The sequence below is a fragment of the Pelobates fuscus genome, chromosome 3 (assembly GCF_036172605.1).
Source record: "Pelobates fuscus isolate aPelFus1 chromosome 3, aPelFus1.pri, whole genome shotgun sequence".
NCBI classification, from domain to species: Eukaryota; Metazoa; Chordata; class Amphibia; order Anura; family Pelobatidae; genus Pelobates; species Pelobates fuscus.
Window position 1 is genome coordinate 176,917,196 of NC_086319.1, and position 19,400 is coordinate 176,936,595.

The 19,400-nt window shown below is 35.8% G+C and overlaps 1 protein-coding gene across 2 annotated transcripts in view; it reads right to left on the reverse strand.

Moving 5' to 3' along the window:
* EBF1 (EBF transcription factor 1) overlaps positions 1-19,400 on the reverse strand; it is a 291,472-nt gene that overhangs the window by 227,463 nt on the left and 44,609 nt on the right. The window lies entirely within an intron of this gene.

Genomic DNA, 19,400 nt, shown 5'->3' on the forward strand with positions numbered 1-19,400 from the left:
AATAGCTTCCTCTTGAGTTTACCTCCACTGAACTAACCATATCAGGAAGTAAAAAAAACAGTTGTCCAATTGATACCCGGGGGATGTAACAAAGTTAATTCATAAAAGAGTCAATTTCTATTCAGATCTGCACCTTTTGTAAAATGAAAAATAGAGAACACACTCTTCACATATAAACACTTATAACAAGCTAAAGTAATTTGGAGTGTCTCCAATTGTAACTGATTGCACAAAAGACAGCCTTTAAATGTTTTCAAAGTTTGGCATATTTAAGAAATATTCAGTGTATGACTACTGTACCTGTAAACCGTGCAACATTGGTTTATTTTATATATCTTTCCTCATTTATGTGGGTCTATGCTCACTTTCACCATGAGGCCAAAATAGTATGTTAAATTTAAATTACACAATTTGTCATCTATTGGAAACCTGATTTCAATAAACTGGAGAATATTAAATCACAGTAATTCATGTCACCTTGAAATTGCAATGTAACATTACATACAGGATAATGACAGATTTCCAGTTTTTTATACCCAACAGATATGAACTATGTTCACATAATTAAATTATATAGTCTACGTGGCTAGACCATGCGTGATTCATCACAATTTTATTTTATATGTTTTGTTCTTATATATGTTTTATTCTATTTGTTACACCAAGTCATCATGTATAAAAAAAAAAACACTGAAATTGTGTGAAAGGAGCAACGTGAGGGTATGTCCAAATATGAAGACATAATGTGAAATATCAACTGTCAAAAAACACAGCTTATGATCCAATTACATGGGAATGTACCTTTAGTTAATATAAATAAGTTAATAGATATATGTATATGTTAAATTAACTATTAATACTCATATTAAATATGGAATCACTGTAGAATTTTCATACTATGTATGAACGGTGATGTGTATATATATATATATATGATATAAAACTAATGATGGTAATACACTGCTCAACAGAATCTGTAGTGAACTACATCAGAAACACCTCCATTCAGTCCCTGAAAATGCACAAACCTGTATAATGACTAATCAGCAACAACCACACTAGTAGGTACGTGCCGTGACTCCCTGAGAGATTTCTAATAGTATTGATCAGGAGCTGTTTCTGATTTAATCAGTTGCAGGTCTGATGGGGGGGGGGGGGGGGGGGGGGGGGAGGAATGTTTCCATATAGTGGCTGAATAAACAGGAAAATTGTCAGTCCCTAGGCCTCAGACATTCCCTGGAGTTATCTGTAAGCTATAACGTTTCCTCTGGCAAAGCCTTTGAGTTTAACAATGTGGGGTTCAGTTATTTTTCAGTTTAGCACTGCTATCATAACTGGATGTTTCTCAACAAACTGATTTAGCAAAACACTGTATTATCACTAAGCATGTATGTCATTCATTGATTCCTCTGTATTCAAGTAGGATTTGGTTTGCTCCAGAATAATTAAATTAGTATAAAGGTATTATCCAGGTCTGTCTGCCAATTCACAGAGACTCCAGTATATAAACTCACAAGTAAGGAATCATCTTTGGAGGATAGATCTTTTAAACCCTTAGAGCAGTGAAGTATAACTTTGGCATTAGGTTTTGGAAAGATGCTGGATCTGGCTCAAGGAGTACAAATGATGCATTCACAGACTTATGTTGGGTGCGCATACATCATTTAAGTACCACTTTTCCTAACTGGCTCGGACTAAGAGACTGTGTTATAACTGCGTGCATGCGCAGTTGTCTGGCTATGCTGTGTATAGGGCTGTCAATAAACTGTCTGCAGCATTCTTTTGGCAGTTATTAACCTATTCAACAATGTCACTGATCCTGTGTGAGGTTATGAAACTACTACCATGGGCTGGACCACATATCCCATAAACCCCTGTTGGACATGAGTTTACAGGAAAAGATCAGACCCCACAGATCAGAATAAGATATTCCTGACTGTGCTTTCTGCTGCTTTCAAGTGCAAGTGCAGGAGATGAGTATAATTTTATTTTATTTTAATTATTCTAGCAAGTTGTGTTGGTTTTTTTTTTTCTCCAGAATTGTTACTGTATAATCTATATGATATATTAATAAATAGCTTATAGAATCCATTAAATCAAGATCAAATTAATTTATGACTAGCTTCATTTTTTCTTAGAAGACAAGATGTGGTGTACTATGCCAGTAGAATTTTAAATGCAGATATGTTCCATTGCATTATCATTTACATAATTCAGAAGTTTTAGAACAGAAGAACACTATAGTACTTTTGTTTTTATTTTCGCATGTGGGAATTTTTCCAAAAATGATTTTTCCCTATTCTGCTTTCTGTGGCTTGGCCTATTACGCATGCTAAATGATATAACAACATCAAAAAGCCATGATCTGTGTAGAGCAAGATTGAGCAGTTTAAATAAGAGATTGATATATATTTTGAAGTGAGTAGTACAGCTTGGTACTCAAAGGGATCTATTTAAAGTGATTTCAATAGCTGTATACATAACGTTCCTTATACCTAATTTTCATTGACTTTGCCAAACCTCAATGTACATTTACATGGTTTGAGGCAGAGATAGCCAATTTTGGGCAGTGTGGCTATTTGCAGTCCACATCCTCAAACCCACAACAGCATGAGTGCAGAAAGTTGCCAATCGATAGTTAGTGGCCAGCTTTTAATACACATGCATCTTGTCTCTCTGTTTTAATGCTTGAATTTTAGCCCCCTAAGGGTCACACAAGTCTTTTCAGGACTATCTGTAGCAATGTCTTTGTAGCATCTTTCAAAGAAGTCCACATAGCCAACAAAATGCCACATATGACCCAGATCTAGAGTCTGGAGAGTATATGGCCTCTTTAAGAAAAATTAGCACAAAGAGAGAGCGGCGTAAGAGTTTTTATTTCTACCTAATATATAGTCTATAACCATCAAGGATTCTTCAAGCAGACATAATCTGATTCTCTTCCATATACAGAACATTTTAGATGGGAATGCAGAATAAAATATTTAACAATGGTTTTATACACTAAATAATGACTAACAGGGGTGAAAACAGCCTTATAGTAGAATCCAACTCAATAAAAATGAGCTCATTGCGTATGTTGGTAAATGTAGTTCACAAACACCTGCAGTGGTATAAGCTATATTATATAAACAAGCCACACATTGCAGCACACCAGCTGAATCTGTCAGCATCCTTGTGAGCATTTAATTAAAAAAGACTCTGCAAGGATGATGAGCAGGGGCTGAACTGGTGAGAGGAGATTGGATGGTTTGACTGGCTTCATTAAAAAGGCAAAGAGTATAACCCCTTACAATTCCAGCCATAAGGAGATGGCCCATTGATTTGGTGTACATTTCAGCAGATAAAGAGGCCTCATCGCTCCTTGTCACTATGGAGACGCAAACAGAGATACAGGTCATTGCAATAGGGGCGAATCTATAGTCCATTAACCCTTTCACTGCATGACTTAGACAAGGGGCAAAGTGTGTGCGCAAACCTGCTGTAGCAGTAATATACACATAATTAGATTGTAAGCTTATTAGAAAAAGGTTCTTGGTCTACTTTTCAAGTGTTTTCCCTACACAAAGATAAGCTTGCAAGCGGTACTTTGTCCCATGTCTAAAATACATTTATCACGTATGGCTTACTTGCCATTAACTTGAGAGCACTTGTCTACTTTCCGAAATTGCCCAACCGGCCCACGCCTTAAAGCACCCTCCCACTGGCGTCCCGATTCTCAGTACGGCGGAGTTGGTTAGTATGCAGCACTTACTTTCGACAAATTCGTTACTAAAACATTAGTCTTAGGGAATTTTTCTCACAGAAAGGTTATATGTAGCAATTTATCTAGCCCATGATAAAACAAAACAAAAGGCTGTATTTTACAGAGTGAATAGAGAAAATTTAAGAAACTGACAGACAATCATAAAGTACATTGAGATATCTATGAGCTTTCACATGATCCACACATAGCATTTATATTACTTGTTAAGCAAACCTTTACAGAACAATCTGCAAAACACATCAAAACTGAGTTTAAAATGTGTTACCAATCTATTAAGTTATCTTACTGGTACAACTGGCCTGGTATTTTAAAATTACAGACTTCTGAAAGGGGTATGAAATTTGAGAAAGCTAAAAATTACACAGGCATATTATTTCGTTGTGACCCATGGCATAGGTCAGGTCTGCTTGGAGTCTCTGGGTTTATGTTGGTGAAAGCCGTAGATGTTATTTAAAGCACTAGGCCATCCATACTTGATTAAAACAAACAAACAAACAAACTAATTGAGAAATGTAACCATTAACCCTTCACATGCAATACACAGCAACATCCCCTCTCTGGAGGTTTACTGTGAATCTAATATTTACATTTCCTTATCAGACTTTTTGGGTTGCATTACTTCATTTTATATGTTACTACCTGGCTGGCATCTCATTTCACACCTTGATTCCCAAGCCACAGAAAATGTGCCAACATGTACCCTTCAGAAAGTTTCAAAGGAAACAAAACAAGCACAAATGGCCTTGGTCCTTGGTTAGAACAAAAATGAAATGTGTTTTTACTCTGTGGGCACAGATGAGCATGGAAGTCTGTGCACGCAGTCAATCTGTTTTAGAATGATGTGATTTCTTGCCTGCTGTCTGCTGTGCCCTGCATCCAGTGGAGCCTCCTGTCTCAGTGGAAGCTCGCTGTCTAATCCACGTGTGCAGGGCTTAGCTGATTGGCTGAGAGGGTTGCACTGTTGCTCTCAGCCATTGAGCTATCCCCACACTGCAGTACTTGGTTTATGAGGGCTCAGAGGACCCCAGATAAGAAGTCAAGCGTCACAATGAGCGGAAGGCAAGTACAGTGCACTATAACGGCTAAGGGTGTTTGGAGTGTTCTTTTAATGTTCATCAGTAAACCTAAGATGCATGCACTCCATACATGCATCCATCCATCTACAGATACAGTACATAAACAAATACCTGCCCCCAAACAGTTCCGATTTCAGTGGGACAGTCCTAATTTTCAAGTCCTGTCCCTCCTTCCTGACTCTGTTCTCTGGTGTCCCAATTTGGGGGACAACAGTGAACTGTCTGCAAAAGACATAAGGCGAGTGTATCATTAGGCATGTCCAAGCTACACTCAGGGAGCATTAAACAGTGCATGTCCAGCTCTCAGTGGACTGGCCTGCTTAGCCTGGTGGACATTAACACCAAGCTGACCTGCCATTAATTTGGGCGGATCTGCTTCTTTTTCTAGGAGGATCCACCCTTAAGGATCCACCCCCTTTGGGCAGAACTAGTGACACGATTATGCCACTGGCCAATCACCTCTAGCCCCTTACAGGTGTCCCTGCTTCTCAGTGTTGGGTAGGGGAGTATAAATATTGACAGCAATAGATATAATTGATTCTGTCTAGATTCACAAATGTAAATTGAAATAACAACAGAACAGCTATGTTAATGAGGTTTGCTCTATTTCTAATAAATAAAATAGGAAGTGGACAGAAAAGATCCAATGGAGGAACCAAAGGTCAAATTCAATTCCAATAGATAGTTAGATTTACTGCCAGTCAATTACATACAAATATATATATATATATATATATATATATATATATATATATAGTATATACGCACACAGACACACACGCATAGCACAGCACACATATACCCATATAATAATATATATAAAAAACATCATAATAATAATATAAACAAAATTAAAATTATATATGCTATGCAAAAATAAGTAGATGCAAATAGTTAAATATATATATATATTCATTTTACTAGGGTAAAAGAGAGACTGCAGATACCTGTACAAGCAGAGCAAACTGATTAGCTACATTTTTAATTTAACCATTTGAAGTATTAATCACACCCGTACTAATTACAGGAATTAAGATACTAAACAGTACTATCTTCTAAAAGACTTTGCAAAAGGCAGTTTATACAATTACTTTGTATAGATGTTTGTTCTAAAGAGCAAAACATTTCTATAGTAATGAAAAGGGTCTTAGAAAATTAAATTAACAAGGGGGAGCAGGCTGATATGAAACTAAATTAGCATCAAATGCAAATTACAGGGTACTTAATGGTAGAACAGGTGCAGAGAAGGACCCTAAATGAGATGGATGAATAAAACATCCTTTTGCACAAATGTGGAAGCTGACACAAAGTCAATGGTATGAATTATGCAACAGCCTTCACGCGGCTGGTGGGGTCATCTTTCCTTGACCTTTGGAACGGGAAGTAAAATTTGGTCCAAATTTAGGTAAGTAATACCACCAAGATTTGCTAAAAAATTAAAACAACTGTGAAATTCAAAAGGATTTTAGATTTTAAAATGGCATACAGCTGCTGTACCCAATGCTTGTCAATATTGCAGAGATTAGCTGAAAAGCTAGATCTATTTTTTTTTTTATCCTTTATTGTATTTATTCAGCAAACGTCTTCTGATTAAAGCATGTGGATCAGTGTGTAAATGAGACAGAAGTGACCAGATCTATTAGCCTGGATTGGTGTGATCTTTGGTTAATAAAACAACTTGGCCAAACGGTTACTAATGAGATTTTTAAATGTTTAGTTTGCTTCTTGTACATTTTATTTTATTAAATGCAACGACAACAAAAAAAAGAATAATAATAATAATTTACAATTTTAAATGCTTTGTACTCAACTTGATTTTCTAAAAACATAAATACATACATTAAAAAAAACAAGTGTGAAAAAAGATGGTTTTGACAGAACTCCATAACTTAGGTCAGCTCCTACACCAATGTGCACTCCTCTAAACCACATAAAACATAACAAAAATATAAAAATATTTAAAAAGTGGAGAGCAAAGCAAAGCAATATTAGTGACCACAAAAAAAGTATTGTTACCGTATTCTGATTGATATACATGTACAGCAAAATAGAAACAAAATAAAATGTGTTGTATAGTAGGTTTATATATACAGTTACAAAAATAATTGACAATTCACAATAATCAGAACCAATCATGCCTGCCTCTGAATGTATTAAATATAGGTGTTACTCAAAGGGAATCCCAATGATGCTGCCATCTTAAATGTAGAAAGTAGAATCCATTTTACTCGTCCCCACATATACAAAAAGCATATATAAGGAGCAAATAACTTATGGCAGAAACAATTAAAAATATCGGAGGAAACACTCACAATACGAAGAGCAAATTATTGTTCCCATATGGTTGGAAACCTCCACTAAAAGGCGTACCGGAACCAACAAACCAGGTCATTTATTAAATGCTATAATCTGCCAGTAACAATAACTAAAACCAATATAAAACACTAAAACCAAACTACAAACTACACTACAAATTACAGTCTGGAAGCATCTATATGACTCCCAAGAGACTTGTATAGCCTCATCATGAGAGAGGGTGAAATGCGTCTCCGCTCCATTCTGATTATTGTGAATTGGCAAGTAAAAATCCAATTTTTAAAAACTTTTTATATACTGACTGGCTACCCAATTTTATTTATTTTATTTCTGTTTGCTTTACATATACATATAATTATTTATATGCCAGAATTATTTTTTTATATGCCTTTTCAATATTTTTCTGATCGCTTTATTTTAATTCTATCGAAATAACAAAATCTGAATGTTAACAAATACAAGTCATACACAAATAAAACTTTGTGAATTTAACATCGGTAATAACAAGAAAAAACGCTAAAAATGCTCAAACTTGTTTCTTATTTTCCCAAAAAATAAATAAAGAATAGATATTATTGTACGCTTGCAGAAAATTATTTCTAATTGCCACCCTCTAGTGTACAAAACAGAATATCTATTACATTAAAGTAAAACCAACCTCGGGCACTAAATCCCACAAAATAAATATATAAGATGTAAAATAACCCCTCTGGAGTAATTCTTTTGCCTCTAGCCATGATATAGTGGCCACAACTTAATGGAAAAAATATTCCATAGACTTCCATTCTCAGGTATATTACAGCTTCTTTACAGAATTTGCAATTTTTAAGGAGGGGTTTCTGTTGATAGCAAAGAGGGGATCAGTAGAAGTGCGTGTTACGTATTCATATAGAATGTTAAAAAGATTCATTTTGCTGTCTTCATTTAAGCAATCTGAAAATTGACTTTTTTTAACCTACATGCTCTAAACACTGTATTGACATGCTTAGTTTACTGTTCTTACATGCTGAAAGTGAATATGTATCTATGTATGCAAATAATTTGACATATATAATACAGAGATCTTGGTATATTTAATATAATAGAGAGCAGACGTTTCCCCAGGCTACATATCTCGAACAAGCTTTGTCACATTTGCCCTGTATCATTTATTACAGAGGCATTTTTAGGCATTTAAGGTATAATCATGTCAAGGGTAGTGGTGGAATTTGTGAATTCTAGCACAGTAGAGATGAATATTTTCGGGAAGGCCTGACGGGAAGGCATGTCTGGGGGTTAAATGAGGTAGCAAGTAAATGATCGGAGCTCTCTGGAGATGTAATTACAGTTTGGTGACCAAACCTCCCTTTTAATAGAGGATGCTTATGAAGTTCCCTAACCCGAGTCTGGGTAGGTACTAGCATACATAAGAAGGGTCTATTTTTACATACAAGCATGTTCCAGTAAAGAGGTAGTCTGTTTTCCATACAGCATATCCTAAATTTGTGTGAAAAGGCAATAGAGAACTTAATGTTTAAAGGAGGAAGACTGATCTTCAATTTTAAGGTTATCACATCTAGCTTTCCAATTGGAAAACATTATCCATTATTGAGAAATCTTTATTTACATGGATGTAACACAAAAGTTGAATACCATCCATACTAGTTATTTTCCTACAAGAGGTGAAGGGATAAGTAAAATATAAATAAAACAAAAAACAAAATGGTAGCATACAGGGCTAGGTGTGAGTTTCCCAGGGCTGTCAGGAAATAATAGCATGTTTGAGTTTTATTTAAGGTGTCTTACAAACAATTGCTCCTTGCCATTGTAGTGTTTCTCAGCTTTACATGGAGATTGTTAGCTCCTGTTTTGCAAACGGTCCTTCGATGTTACTTCACATGGATCGTACATTATGCACATTTAGAAAAGCAACACTGGGCAGAGGCATGTCCCCTATCATTTTAAACATTTGGAACTGACTAGAGCAAATATTGAAAAAAATAAAATAAAGTAATAATGCATTAGCTATAATAATGGTGACAAGTCATGGCCCTCCAGTTGTTTTAATTTCATATAACTCTATGCTAGCTTTGAGTAATCTAAACCAGATCATCGTGCAAATCCAAGTAGTGCATTACACATTTGAAAATACATTTCTGAATTAAATTATTTTTTTTTTTAAAGTTTGCGTGTCAGAGTCTGTTGTATTACAATAATATGAGATTTCCTTTGTGCAAATATTATTTTTACAATGTGAAGGGTCCAAATTTGCTGTTAATGATGTAAAAGAAATATTATCATGAAACTATTTTTGAAAAATGTTTTCACACATAAAATACCATTTCTCAAATTACTACAGCACATGGAATGGCTGCTTCCAGTTTCCTGAATTTATTTTTAAATAAAATTTGCTAATGAGAGTGTAAAAATAATGCTGAAGAGACTGACCCATTATTTAATGGTGACTAAATATAATTTAAATCTATCTTAAATTGTCTACTGGCTGATTTACTTTCTAGAAAATATTCCAGTAGAAGCTAATTGCTAATTGATTTAGCAAAATTCAATCAGCATGTATTAAACATAAAGATTTTCTAGTCATTGTGACAGGGACAGTTGCTAATTGCTTTAATCTTCAGTAATCATTTACAGTATAATATTAATTTAATACATGCATGTGTATATAAATATATTTATTCCACACCAATATAACATATCAATAGTCTTCACGAAATTCCATTGGCTCCCTCCTGGAGTTGGCATTGTCCGATGTGTGTTTGTGTCGTGAGGCCTACACAGCAACTGAGATGTGGAATGTAGAATTTGTTGTGTCTGCATCAGCAATGGTTCTGAACATTTTAAGGGTTTCTGAGCAAGATGGAATTATGTGGATTGCTCGAAATATTTCTTCTTACCTGCCCACTGCACAGTATATGTAACCACCAGTAGCCAAATACAGAAATACACCCAACAAGCAAAACAAACATCCTTTTGTATGGAGCACAGCCCCCACAATTAGTAGGTATGCATCATTTAGCATTCCTCACAAAGTATCATAGGACAGTAGTAGTGATTCTGTGACCAGGCCACACACAGACAGGAAAATCGCCTCACAGAGACGCATTGTGACTAAAAACTGATTTTTAATGAACTCTGCTTCATCGCGTAGTGCTTGTACTGTACCATGAAATATTTATAACACTGTGTGATAGATTCCTCACATGGCACCACAATACCAAGGGTACTCTGTACATTCCAAATCACTGTATCTCCCATAAATATGCCATATTATGAGAAATACATTAATAAATGTGTTTGTGGTGTACCGATCTATTGCATGGAGGTGTCTTAATTATCTGGATCGGTCAAGCATAGTCCAGTTTTCAGAGTGTCTTTTCACAACTAAATTGACCCAAAAAAGCCCCAGGGTTATTCTGAAAACCATGTAGCCAAATCGGGCATACCACAAATCTCATCCATATAGTTCCTGAAATGTTAGAAAGTAAATGTAACTTGTACAATGCGCGTGATTTTTTTTTTTTTTCATGGAGGCATTTTAGGAAAGAATAGGGATTTCAGTAAGCTACATGTGTGGATGTTAAAGTTAAATCAAGAAGATGTCCTTATACACGAACACAATATATATATATATATATATATATATATATATATAAAATGTTTAAATAAGAAAATTAAGATTTGTATCAGAAAAAATAAACAGTATTTAGATTTTATTTAGCATCTTGATGAATTTACCTTTCACAAACACTTTTTTATTGAATTACCAGATTTAATTTTCACCACTCACTGTTTTTACTGCACTCTTAGAACACAATGCACTAATCAATACAGTTTACTTCAGTGACAATATCTAGTGACCAGCGCATTTTACAAACTGCAGGAATCTTTGAGCATGATTACGAATGGACTAGTAACACTAAACCATGCTACTGAATAAATGGCATTAAAAGTATTGCCATAACTATTTGTGAACTGTGTGTTCTTCATCTCCTCAATATTATGAATGCTAAATCACAGTCATTGCTTTCCTGTGACAGTAAAACTGTCAGAAAGATATTTACACATAAGTATATATTAGCATTGGACCATATCGTGAAAGCCCACATGGAATTTTAGTGACTAATATGGTAATTGTAGATCATTGGTAATGGTGAGACAAGAACACCTCCCAAAGTGCTTTCAGCCATTGTGAAAAATGTTCCTCTAAGACTATTGTTTTGTATGCAGCACAATATATTTATAAGTGTTTAATTGCTACTTTAGTTTAAGAATATATAGAAATAATCTTTACAAGATGGAGTCCATAATTGCGACTCTAAAGGGTGCTACTGAGTGGTGTTTGCAAACGTGGACGTCATGGGTGGATTTTATATCTAACAGATAAAAAGTTATTACACTGGTCAAGGTTGGACATATGACTAAAGGTAGGAAAGGAGTATAGTGGAGTGGCCCACTTGCCATGAAATTATTACATTTTTTCCTTTTCTCGAGCCCTCTCCCCCACTCTCTTTGATTCCCGTTTTTGAATTTCAGCGTATGTTCTGGATCTTGCCTTACACTCAAAGAAGGATAGCTGTGAAATTCAAACTATGGTTCACATACTGTTCTGAAGGTCGTGAAAAATGTCCATGTGATGTAAAACATGTTATTGGCACTATCATGATGTGTTAATATTATATTATATATTACTTTAGTATATGAAAAACAACAATACAAATAAAGATTGTCCAGAAATAGATGAATAAATCCTTACTGACAGCTTGAGCGGATAGCAATTGCACACAAAAATAAATCAGAAATAGAAATTTTGTAAATATAGATTTTTTGGGGGGGGGCTTTTTGTGAAATGGCTCCAACAGATCAGTGTGGGACCGATTTGAAAAATATCTAATTCCAATACTACAAATTGACATTAATCCAATCCTGCGTCGCCAAGGTGGAAACTGTACTGTAAACCCAGAATACTGAAAGCCAACATACAAACCATTGTGCCAAGTTTGCTGCTGATTGTCAAGAACGAGCCTGGAAAAAAATTACTTTTCCTGTGTCTTCTCCATTTGTGTGTATTGTGCTTTGCCAAAGAGATATAAAAGTAATGCTGTCTGAGCTTGGCGCTGGAGATCGGAAGTGAACGGGTCACCCCCTTGTGTGGAGGTGTTTGACCCAGAATAAACTGATTTGGTTCTCACAGTTTATTGTATAACTTGGCTAGTGTGTGTTTGGGAAATCTGCTCCTATGTTAAATGACAGCTCTGAGCAGACAGCTGCTTCTCATTTTGCAATGACTGGTTCCTCCATCCCCGCAAGTGCTAAAGAAAATAATCTCAGCTCTCCCTGAGTCGAAGCTTTCTGAATCTATGGAACTAAGAAAAAAAAAAGGTCTGCAAAGATAATTCAATTCATTCTTCCATATTCTGAGGCTAAACTGAGAGAGTCAAAGTAAATAAATATATATCTACCCTTTTCGTTATTACTTAAATAATATAACAAAGAAATATATTATGATCGGGGAAAGGGGAGAGAAAAATAAAATTGTGATGTGAGGGTATTCTGAAATGAAGTTTACAGAACATCAGTTGCCTGAGAACATAATAACTTAACCCATTGCAATCGTTTTGAAATAGTTAGAAGAAGCTCTTCTATGACCAACATTAGATAGACCACAAAGCAGAGTACTAAGATCAGCTTCAAACATACTAAGGACGTAAGATTGATATAAAGTTAAGGTCCCATTACTCAATGTCAGCTATAAAATCCACAGGCCACTCCTTTGCTAGTGATAGCTTATTCAGTTCCCAACATTCTCCACAAGCAAATTTAACTATAGCTAATAAATATAAAGAATTGACCAGAATAAAAGGCAGAAAGAAACAATTTTGAGGTTCCCTGCCTTGTTTTGCTTTATGTATGTTAAAATAAGTTTCATAACATATATCTAAAAATATATCTCTATCTTTGTGTTATCCATTCAACAAAGCCATTTGTATTACTCTGAGCGGTCTGCATAGGGGTCCTGTTGGATACTCTGGACGAGAAGTGTATAAGGACGTAAGAATACACAGACAAATGCAACACCATGTACACATTTTTTTGTTACCCCCTTTAAGAAACATCTGACATGTATAAAAGTAAATAAGAATACAAATCAATATTTATGCCCGTTCTGTAGCTTTCTACACTTCCATGCCAAACATTAGCCCAACAGATGTCTTGGACTGTAGAAAGGAAATGATGCACTGGTTTGTATCCTCTTGATACATCTTTACATGCATTATTATCACTTTTGTTTTAATGTGCAACATTCCCCAAAGTTCTCAACAATGGAAGATATAACATCAGGTAAGGGTTAAAGTCAGTAAAATATATTTCTACCTCTATATATATATATATATAGTATATTTTAATATTTCTCTTTCATGTTCATTTACGTGTTATACATATATTATTTTCATATTTTAATATTTCTCTATCATGTTATTTTATGTGTTAATGAGTAAACCCTATATTGTTATATCAAAGCTGATTATATAGACAGCATTACCCTCCCTATGCTATTACATAGGAAGAAAACATGTTGTTTTGCTTGTGTCTAAGCATGTAATGGATAGCCATAATGCACATACGATGACACGGTGAGTTTAAGTTCATTGATGCAGGCAGACACTGACATACAATGTTATGAAATTGCTCTCTGTGTTAAACCACTGTAATGATATCTCCCTCTTATTAACAGCTCCACTCATCTGCAGCGTGTTTCTGTCAGGAGCGCCATGACAAAGGGTTAATAATGTGTGTAATTCTTCTGTCTGCACTATCAGACCGTGCCAGGAAGGAGGAATCAGTCCACTGAGTGCTGTTTGGGAGTCCTCTCCATTAAACTCATTAGTGCTCAGGGGAGGTGACTTATCAGAGAATAAAGACAAAACGGCCTTCCTTGTTGAGATAGAGAGCTAGAACGGTGCTTGTCTGACAGTCAGAATCAGACATGCTTCTACTTGGAATGATTACAATGGAATATAAACTTCGAAGAATTACAATGGAAAGCATATCCTTCTAGAGACCTGCCAGCATTTAGCGGAATTGATCTAAAAACAAACCTGCATTTTCTACAAACTATACTAGTTGCATGTTCTGTGTATGTGGTTAAATGTATTATTAGATTGTAAGCAGTAAAATTAGAATTGACAAACCACTAGAAATCCAGCATCTGTGGAACAAAATAGCTTAAGCATCATAAAAGGTGTAGTCCGCGGTAGCTGTACTATCAGTTTCTGATTAAACTCCTACTAAAAAGGCTGTACAGCAATGCTTAAAAATGGCAACATTCTAAATGCTGTCTATTATCGTTAATGGAAAAGAAATAGTATATTACAAATGTTATTTTTTTACGATACAATACAGCTTTACAATGAACACAGATATTCATAAGCAGCTTCTCTCTCCTTGTGGCTGTTTTCTGCAATATGCATCTAAGAAAGGCTAAAAAGAAACCATGACCTTCTCGAGGTGTCAGGTTGTTTTTTTTTTTTTGTCCAGCCTTGTAAACACTATAAAAGTGTTTACTGAGGGAGGTAGGCAGTTGTGGTATTTAAAAAACACTTTTCCTCAGCTGCCTGCCAGCAATTGGTTTCGTTTCCTGAGAAGTTGTGCACAAGCGTGTGTATTGCGCTTCTTAACTATGTATGATTCTTGGTCAAAAGACCTTACTCAGGGAATAAAAAAAATAATTTTAAATGTGCACACCAAAACAGGCTGTGCAAAGGAAGGCTTGCATTCAATACAAATTCAAATAAAAAAACATATATATATATTTAAAAGAAAAAGCGAAACAAATATCAAACATTAAGTAGGCTACTGAATATGCCTTTGCCGTTATAGTGAGTGTGTCTCTTTAAACTGCAGATAAGCAATCAAGTATAAAATAAACAACAAAAAAGTTTGGCAAATTCAGACTGAAATGTTTTACTTGGAGTTGGAGATGAGTAAATTAGTGTTATCATTTTTTAATGTTCTGCATTTTTACCTAAGTTATCTCCTAATGCGGATCATGAACGTTTACTGGCACAATGATCGGGTGTGTATATAATGTAACAGATCTTCTGTAAATACGAAGCACTTAAAACATAAGCAAATGATCTTATTTGTTCCCTCCTGTGCTGTCTGAATGCATCTTGCGAAGATGAGAGCATTATGTACAGGAATACCTAGCACAAGTCTCGGAAAAACACATCTGCAAATCCATATCACTTAGCGCTCAAAAAGGTATAGTTACAGATGCTATGCAATCTACATACTTAAATAGGTAGAGTTATATGAGGCCAACATCAAGGAATAGTTTGTAATGGAAAAGTTTTAGGATCTGTCTGTCTTCTGACTCTCATGTATGTGGAACTAGCCTTCTAACATTCATATCAGATCTACCAGCAGTATTGTCAAAATTTGAGATTTGATTAACTTTTTCTTTAGCTGAGTTGCCGAATTGAATAAGCGCATAAAAAAAAGAAACAGCGTCTTCTCCATTTATAATGATAGCACTTGAATAGTTCAAGTCACGTCAAGCATATGCCCAGTGGACCTCTCCCTGTTTGCTGTTTTCATCTTCAATAAATTATGATTTTGGGAGCTGAGTTTAAAAAGTGTTTCTGATGAGCAGAGTTTGCTGTTGATTGACTCGCAAGTGTCTTGAGAGAGCTCCGGCATAGACCGCCTGTATTGTAGCCTAAACATCTATTTATTTTTAATCTACCGGTGTTGAATCTATGTCTGAGCATATGGGGAAGCATAGGAAGAAGCCGCTTCTCTCGAGAGTGCCCTGCCGGAGCCAACCTGAAATGGCGACCCCGCTATACTCAGACTTTGAGGAATCGGATGCAGAGGCCTTGGATTTATTTATTTCCTCTGGTTTTATTTGTGTAGATGTAGACTATAATAATCTCAGGTCTTGACCTGATATAGAGTAGTCAGCACATGTATGTTTTTAAATCAGACCTTTCGTTTCCCAGAATGTTACTTCAGTAGGAAACAACAGGGTTACAATGAGGTAGAAAGATGGGATCACAACCCTCATCAGATTTACAATTTGAAATTCTTTAACACACTTATAAAAAAAAAAAATGGAGCTCTGAGTTTGAAAGCCCAAGTGAGCTCTTGTCAGGAAGATAGAAGATCAATAAACTCCACGTACAGAAGAAGGATTAGGGACACATGCATCAGAGAAGCTTAACTTCAAATGCATCCTCAATCTTTGTTTCCTCTTCATCTTTAGAAGAGAAGCTCTCTCGGTTGGATTTGGATCTCCAAGACGTTATTTCCTGTGAAGTTCTAGGCAAACAAATTGTTTTCAAAGTCCCACTTAGCAACATAATTTGGAATGGTAATTATGTAAATGCACTCCGTCAAATCAAAACTTTTTTTTTTCATGATTTGTAATAATTAGTTAACAAATGAATTTTCTATCTCATTTTCAGAATGATATGAACCCAGAACAATAATGGCTTCAGCTGTAGTGGAGTATGCATCCCCATGATGTTTTGCCTAAACCAATAGGACAGATAGCTAACTATGTAGTTGGCTATCTATCCTTTTAAACATTTAAGAAAAAAATCTGTGTAGTTTTGACTAACATGAACATTAATGTACGTATGTCATGCCTAACATGATTGGGTGTCACTTTAAAAGGCCTAAAATTTAATCTAAACATTGTGATATCCAAATGATAAGTTATATAAAAGAAGATGTATTTAGTATTTTATGTAATTTGATCTTCCTAGGCTTTACTGCAATGCCAAAAGTATTTAATCGGCATAGCAATAAAGACTGCATCTAAAGCTGCCAAGGGTGACTGCCTAACAGTCGATTCACTCTCAAATGAGGTTTTCCCCTACAACGGGTAACTGCAGTCGATCCATCCAATCCAGCCATGCTGTGTGTGGAGGAAGCCTACAGGTAAGTATACATTTTAATCTATAGACTTACATTTTTATTTATACCTCACTAAATGTTAACTGATTTTCCGCACAATTTGTCAATGTTGACTTTAAAATGGGATTTTGCAAATTGTGGCCCAAATATGGGACAGGGCACAGGGGACTGCATTAAGGAGACAGAGCTAACATGTATAGATCTTAGCACTGACACTTCTTTAACAGATTGCGTTAGACAAAGCCGGAAAACTCTTAGAAGGTGATATACACAAATCCATTAAACTGACAACATGACTAAGAAAGAGTTAATATATCTATGCCAGGGCAAGTCATACACGTCAGTATTGTATAAATGTCATAAAGTGCACGGTAAAATTGATACTGTTAAAATGAGGCACGGGTGTCGGGATATCAACAGGATAGATTAACTGATCAGCAAAATGAAATTTAATCTTTGCTGCAATAGACTGGAATCATAAAAGGCAACTCTGATCAAATCACAGACTGCGCTCTGTTACATGGTAGACATTTAACCTTTTGAATACTGTGAGTGTGTAGGGGGGAAGGTAGGAAGCTTGGCCTACCGAGCAATATCGGGTTCTGCACAAAGCATCGTCTTTTAAACAACTAGGAACTGTAAGTTTGAGTAGTCCAGTTGATTTATAGCATACAATATAGTAAGCAACTCATTTGGCTCCTGAGCAGCCTTCTTTATTAACCTTATAAAATAAATGGGTTTAATTTAAAAAAGTACAAATGAGCTTCAGTTAAAGCTATATTACAAAGGTTCCTGTAGTTTGACCTAAATGTACTATTTGTTACTTTTGTCCGACATTAACCCTGAATGCAGTACACAATGCACTTTGCAAAGGGTTAAAATATATATGAAGAAAATGGACTTCAGTTTTGCTCTAAGACAAAATGCATGTATCTCTAACTCAGGTTTACAGAAATAGTAGGACTTCATTAATTTGACACTGGGAACATAATTAGCCTCAATCCTTGTTTTGAGTAGGCTCATTTCACAGAAACAACAGAAATCTGCCTTTGACATATAATGCACCTTAAGGGACACTATAGGCACCAAAACAACTTTAGCTTAATGAAGCAGTTTTGGTGTATAGATCATGCCCCTGCAGTGTCACTGCTCAATCCTTTGCCACTTTGGAGTTAAATCACTTTGTGTATACAGCCCTAATCAGACATCCCTGACCTACAAAGCCTTCCTAAACACTTCCTGAAAAATAACCTAGTTATTTTAGGTTCCTGTTTTGCACAGTCTATTTAATATTTACATTATAATCTCCTGATCTGTTTATAGCCTTCTAAAGCCCGTACGAGTCTCCTGTGTGTGATTAAAGTTCAATTTAAAGAGCAGGAGATAAAAGCGTCTGATTGAATATGAAACAGTTTTTCATGCAGGTTGTGTGTCAGTCACAGCCAGGGGAGGTGTGACTAGGGCTGCATAAACAAAAACAAAAGTGATTTAACTCCTAAATGGCAGAGAATTGAGCAGTGAAACGTCAGAGGCACAATCTATACACAAAAACTGCTTCATTAAGCAAAAGTTGTCTTGATCCTATAGTGTCCCTATAAAATAGAAGTTTAATATTTTTCCAATCATTCCACTTTTAATACTATAAAATATTCTCTGTCACCACTTAGTTATTCCATTGGAGAGACAATGCATAATTCCCAGCATTTCTGCCTAACAATTGGGCCCTAAAAAGCATGGCTATGTGTGTGTGTGTGGGGTTGATATTGACATGGGAGGAGTTGATACAGGACCTATGTCAACATGAAGCTCTTAGCTGACATACGTATGTTGCAAGCCAATCAAACACAATTGCACATACACCGATCACAGCAAATGCTATTACAGACCTCAAATTTTACACTTGGCTACAAGCCAAAGGCAAGTAAAAATGTACCGTCAAGTGAAAATTCATGGTCCCTCTACTAACTGTGAGGACTGTCAGTGCTGTCACCAGGGGACCGGCCTGCTCTGCCCTTGCAGACTAGGTAGACAGCTTGAGATCCTGAAGTCTCACCCTTTCTGCTTCCTCGTCTTTCACCTTTCTCATCAGGCAGTGACTGTGACAATGTCTGCTGGGAAAAGTTATTTCCATTATATTTTTTTCTGACTTCCTATTGCCTTTGCTGCTCTGTCATCAATAAAGTGATAAAGACTACAAATGTGGCATCTATAGGCAGCTAGCCAAAGCTTCCTGCAACTCGTAGCTTGCAACCACACGCTGTGCTAATTGTCAAATTCTGCTTGAGTCAATTGTGGGCAGGGCAGGGCAGCTGCTTTTGTGT